Below are 6,708 nucleotides of genomic sequence, written 5' to 3' on the forward strand. Positions count from 1 at the left end.
CACCCCCGATGAAATCTCACTAGCGATGGCAGTGTTTTCTGTATTTTGTTCATTTCCAGAAAGGATATCTATCCAGAAAGGATTTTTGTTTCGTGTTAAGAGAAACAAAATGCGTGAAAATACATAGTAGTTTGTCGGGACCGTTGCATTATTTCGTGTTAACCGATATTTCGCCTTAAGCGTTTTCACGTTAACGTATTCCACTGTATACGTGTTTGGACTATACAAATAATTTTTTAAAATAATTTATATACAAATAATTTTTTAATAAATATCATTTTATATACAAATAATTTTTTAAAAGAAAAATTTATAATCTTTCCACAAATTTTTGTGCATTATGCTGCTAAAAATTGATCAGTAAATATATAAAGAAAGAAATTTAGAACCAATTGTTCAGAAAGAATAAAAATTGAAATTCAAATTAACTTAATAAAATCATGTTTAGACTAGTAAAATCTTTTTTAAATTGGAAGATATTTTTAATGATTTTACTTCCCCCCACACCCCATTTTCCTTTGCTACTGCTGTTTGATAAGAGGTTCTAGTGAAGTTTTGTGTTAAAATTATATTGAACTTTCAAAGATTTTCCACTGCAGGATTTTAATTTTTTCTACGTTTTTAAGGGCATGTTTTCTTTCTTTCTTTCTTTTCTTTCTTTTTTTTTTTTTTTTTTTTTTTTTTTTTTTTTTTTTAAGATTCTTTTTAGATTAGAAAAATATTTTTAAATCAGAAGATATTTTCTATGATTTTCCTTCACTTTGAGGAGGACTAGAATTTTTTCGTGAACTATTAAAATAAAAAATATATTGAAATGTTTCATCAGCTAATTCTGGATACAGAAAAGCAAGGATTTTGTTTCAGAAGGGGAAATGTAATTAAATTCGACATACCTCATCTTGACGATATTATGATAAAGTTCGTTGGATTCCTCACCTTTCTTGTTCTTTTATACTACTTTTAGGTTTTTCGTGTAATGGTTTATTTTAACATGTTGATTGCTGTGGGGGTCACCGGTGACCTGCACTCGACTTGGCTACATCGCCGTGGGTGCCACTGGCAACGTAACCAATAGTAAAATACATAATTAAAATAAATATTGATACTGATAAATTTTTAAATAGTACCATTTTACTATAATGGTTTGAAGAATAATAAATCATAAAAATTTAAATTTTAAATCACAAAAATGGTCTACAGATGTTTGGAGGTCGCTGGTGCCCCCCAGTATGAAGCACAATTATATAACATTTTGTTCTGTAGATAATATTTCAACATAATATACATCACATAATAAAAATTTCAAGTTGGCGTCATGCGCAAATCACGTAAAATGCATGCGGCAGTCAACGTGTTAATTTTTACATTTTAAATTATTCTTGTTCCACATTTATAGGATTTTATGAAGACCATTTGAACTTCAATTTTTTAGTCTTTGTGAAAAGTTGTTTCTAAATTTCTTTATATACTATATATAAGAACTCCTACACTCCTAGAAAAATCTAATTTATATATTTATTTATCCCAAATTTTCATTTTGAAACATTTTAGTACATGCTTTTCCTCAATATTTTAAAAGTTGATTTTTTGTTGAACTGAAATATGTAATATGGAAAACTTCTATCAAAAAACATAACTCAGAATCAAAACAGGAGATAAATAGAGATAATAATAATGTGGGGGATATTTGATTCTCTTCCCGTAATTTTAGTCTAATTAGTCATTTGAAACATTTTAGTGTGTTTTTCCATTTAGCTGAAACAGTAAAAATATAGAAAAATTCCCACAGAAACATAATTCGGCTGAGAAACAAAACAGGCAAAAAAAAAAAAAAAAAAAAAAAAAGGGTTGGCGTCAGGAAACTGATTGGTCTAAAACAGAGCTTCTTAAACTTTTTTACAGTCGTGACCCTTTTTTATCATAGATTTTTTCCACGACCCCAAAATATTTATGAAAATTTTGTGCGACCCCATAAGCATTGCGAAAATCTGACACACGCGCAAATGAAACTGTCAATTTTCCCACTTGTATTGTAAGATAGTATTGCAGTTTTAGGTCATTATCTTTAATTTCTCATTTTAAGACATAGAACAATGTGAAAATTTTAATTAAGTAATAGACGAAATGACAGCGTCACGTGCAAAGCAAGTAAAATAAACATTTATATTATAAAATGAATGCATTGAAACATTTTTTTTCTCTTTGTCTGTATTGTCTTATCTTTATCTATTTTCAAATACATTGTGTAAAAATATTGGGTAATTGTAAAATTATTATATTAAGTTTAAGAAATACCAAAACTACTAAAATTTTTTGTGACCCCCTGCTGTAGATGAGGGTTGCGATCTACAGTTTAAGAAAGTCTGGTCTAAAATAACGTTACAATATTTGATTTTGTTGGAACATTGGATAACTGAGGCCACAGCCAGTGCAGTTATGGCAGGTGTGCAAATTTTGGAATTTACAGAAATATCAAGTAGCAAAATTTTTGGAATTTAGGAGTGGAAAAGTTTTTAGAATTTAGGACCCACAGAGATTGCATAGCACAACAAAATGTACCTGAAGCTAGGACTCCAGTGCATGGTTATATTATAAGGAGTGTATGCCTGAATGCAAAGATGCATTTTGAGTCATCATCGCTAGGTCACCAGCCTACACAGCATTGTGCGATAACATCATTCATGTAAATAAGAAATAAAATTGACTGCACTTTAGTTAAATAACCAATTTCATTCCTTGTAAGTATTATGCAAGAGTATTGTAATTGTTGAATAAGAATACAACACTTGCTTTCTGTTCATCTCAAATGGGATAGATATTCTACCAGTTATTCCAGCAGAAGTTTGCAAGAACGGATCATTCTGTATTTAGTTAGATAATCAACATACACAAGCTATGAACATAACATATTAAATCGTAATTCACTTTTCACATTGGACAGCCAATGTTTATCAATTTTCACATAAGTCGCACTGTCTCGTAAATTTGAAAATACTCTATTGTATGCTGTTCTGTTGAAGACAAGCCTGATATCATTTTTTTTTAAATGCAATTGATAACTTGTTTTTTTACAAAATGAACGAATTTGTGGGGGGTCACCAAATTCAAAGAAATTTATTTCACAATAAAAGCTATATGGAATTTGAAGAGAATTTTGGATGTTTTTTAACATTTGCCAGGAATTTTAAATTAAACATTTCCATATTTTAATTCTGATTTTATTGCTTTCCACTTGATTTATGTGTTATGCTTGATGATTTCCAAACAGCTCGAATCAAATTTCAAAGCATCTGTATACGCGCAGCTAAGATTTAGTTTTTTCGGCTATCTTAGTAGTGTCTTGCATGCAATTTGTAATTGTAATACGCATCATTTATAAACTATGTTTCTTATTTCTAATCAAATTTGTTGTCAAGTAAGCACATAACATATGCTAAGCATTGGAAAATTCAGTAGTGTCTCAAAGGATAATAAAAACAATTTTGTTTTCGTTGCAATTTTGTTCATGATGGTTAAATGGCCCAAAATCTCTTGTAAGAGAAATGGCATGGATGCACCAACGTCAAATAAACTTAGAGAAAAACTATTAATGAAAATGTAAACAAAAATGTAACCATTGGCTCTCTTTCTACTTCTTAAAAAAATTGAGTAAATATCAAGAGTTTATTTTATACTGTTTTACATGTTGCATTATCAATGGAAAAAGAATATCTATTGTGTGTTAAATGCAGTGAAAACTCGGCAAATGGAAAGCATGAAACCTGCGAAATTAAAAATACATTTAAAAATGGTACTTTTCCCGTTTTGCCGCCGCAAACATTACAAGTCGCCAACAACGGTACTACTGATGCCAAACGGAATATCTTCGCTGCCAACGTTTTCTGCCTCATTTTCGAAACAAACCGCAGCCATTTCTTATCAGATTGTTTCTTTCAATACTGGCATACAATTACATAGAATTTTTACAAGATAATTAAAATTTATGCCCCAAGACCATTTGCGGTAATTAAGACAATTAGACTGCAATCAAACCACTCACCCGAAGGCAAAATGAAGGGTTAAATTCATCAATTCTAATGAGAATGCAGTAGTGAAGTAAAGCACTGCGGTTTCTCATAATTTCTGAGTAAGCTATTTGTAGGAATTGAAATAATTCTTGCATTTAAACTTGTATTCCAAATTAAGATTTAACTTGAAATTAATGTAGATAATTACTGAGAGAATTAGATTTTTGTAGCGTAGTTTACGTGAGATGAGATCACGTGGTGTTACGTGATACGAACCCGCGAATCAGGATGTTGAACCATGAAAATATAGTAAATTCTTAATGTCTTTTTACAAATTTATTATCTTTATTTATTGGCTTTTTACAAAATTTTAAAAGATATTAAAATGTTTGTGCCTTCAAAATAAAAAATTCTTTGAACTAATGTTTGTTAACATTTTTTATGTGTATATTGTATGTTGTCAACAAAGTGTGCTTGGCGAGATTTGCGCCAGTGAAACTGAAAAGTGCCTTAGAAACTAAACATAAAGATTAAGTAAATAAATCCGAAGAATTTTTTTAAGGAATGAGCTGAGAGCATGAAAAATTAAAATGTATTTTTGAAAAAATATACATACAACAGTTCCTGAGAAGGATTTACAGGCATCCTTAAAAGTTTCATAATTAATTGCAAAAAATTTAAAACCTCATACAACACACTGTCTCACAGTTTGTACTAATGTAAGCTTTTAAAACTAAGCCAATACTTTAGCAAAGAGAATTGAACAAAAAAAAAAAAAAAAAAAAAAAAGCAGAAACATGCTTTTTACATTTTACTAAAGAAAATAATACAGATTTCTTGTTTAAAACAACATATGATAAAATTGGCAGAAATTTTTTTGAAAAATTTCCAAATAAAGAATTAGGTTGGATATGTGACCCATTTTGCCTTTGGTATTTTCAATTCCAATGTATCTCTAAATGAAAAAGAACAATAGATTGATATTTTAAGTGACAGAATACTGTGTGTTAAGTCTCTAATTTGCCAAAAATTTTAGTTGATTGGAAACTAATATCAGGATTTAAAAGGAATGAAAGTAAATTATTACGCTTCTTACATAAAATTAAACAGTAAACCTTTAGCTTATATTTAAAACTTCTAAAATGCTTATCTTACATTTTTCTGTTATATAAGCATTGAAAGTGGATTTCTCACTGAAATAGAAATAATTTTGCTATTGAATTAACATGGAGAACTTTTTTTATTGAAATATTTTTTCTCTGTGACAGTTGCATCTACTACAAAATAAAGATTAAAGAACTGTTTTTAAAGCATTTTGAATTCGTTGTCATATTGATCTTTGAAGCACTAGATTAGTGAGTTTTTATTACATTATTGACAAATATAGTTTTTAAACGATCAAAAAATTTTCAGCGGAGATAATTATTTGTCAAATATGAATGTGTTTTCAAAGAGGAAATAAATAATAAGAGATAAAAAGAAAATTCAGTTAGAACATTCACATCTCTAACAAAGTAATTTGCTTTGATTTAATCTTTATAATACAATATATTTTAAAATGATAAGGCAAAATCCAATGTGAAAGGTTATGCGAAGATTACGATAGTACCTAGAGTATTCAGCATTTCGTATAATCCTATAACCAGATAATAATAATATTAAAATAAATTTTATCTGAATGAAGTTTTCTTATTATAGAAACAGTAAAATTATGCAATTACATAAACGAATCCACTTTCAGACAATATACTTAATACTGTTTACAAGCGCAAGCCAAAGTTCTGTTTATGTTACTTCTCACCCTTCAGCGCATGCTCAAGAATTACCATCCAGGCGAAACTAGTCGATTTGTCCATGACGTCAAAAATTCGAAAAGTGGGGTAGGGTTTGGAAATACGCTTCCGGGGTTCAATTCCCGGCTAACGGCTAGCTGCACGGGCGTTTTCATTGTTATTCCCGTGTGTAACTTGCATATGAGTCAGTTCCCTTTAACAAATCCTACACGAAGGCCTCCCTCCCCGTCGGCAATAGCCCTAGTGTGCTTTGCTGTAACCGAATTAACCGAAACTGAAAAAAAAAAAAAAAAAAAAAAAAAGGGTATTGGTGGTGGAAGGCAGCTACGAAACGTCGTTTTAGAAGAATGGGCTACATAACCAAATTTCTATCTATACTCTGGTAAACAGTACATTATTTGCTCATCAAAAGCCTAAATTTAGCTAATGCTCGGCTTAGTTCTTAAATTGCAATTTTAGCCACAGCCCCCAAACAAGACAATGTCTGGTATTTTATTTCATTACTTAGTTATTCATCATTAATTTAAGAATTAATTAAATTTGAAGGGAAAAAAAAAAGAATCATCTAAATTTTCAAATTACAAACATAAATAGCAATAGTAAAAAGCAAATACAAAATAACGCTTCGCGCTATCAAAATTGCTGATTTTCTTAAATATCAACAACTAAATAGTATTTCAACTAAAACACATAATGTAAACAAGAGTTTGCCCGATGCCAAAAAAAATTCAAAATTATCTATGAAAAATATGAGCGCATTGTGACGCAACCGTATCATTCCTATTCGAACAGCAACCGCATCATTCGTATTCGCATAGAAACCGCATCATTCGTACTCGAACAAACCGCATCGTACGACAGATGCGAGTAACGAACAGATGCGAATTACGAAATGAATTTGTGAGTAC

Source organism: Stegodyphus dumicola, chromosome 11 (assembly GCF_044657685.1).
Source record: "Stegodyphus dumicola isolate Sdum_Otavi_A_Nest chromosome 11, ASM4465768v1".
Classification (NCBI taxonomy): Eukaryota; Metazoa; Arthropoda; class Arachnida; order Araneae; family Eresidae; genus Stegodyphus; species Stegodyphus dumicola.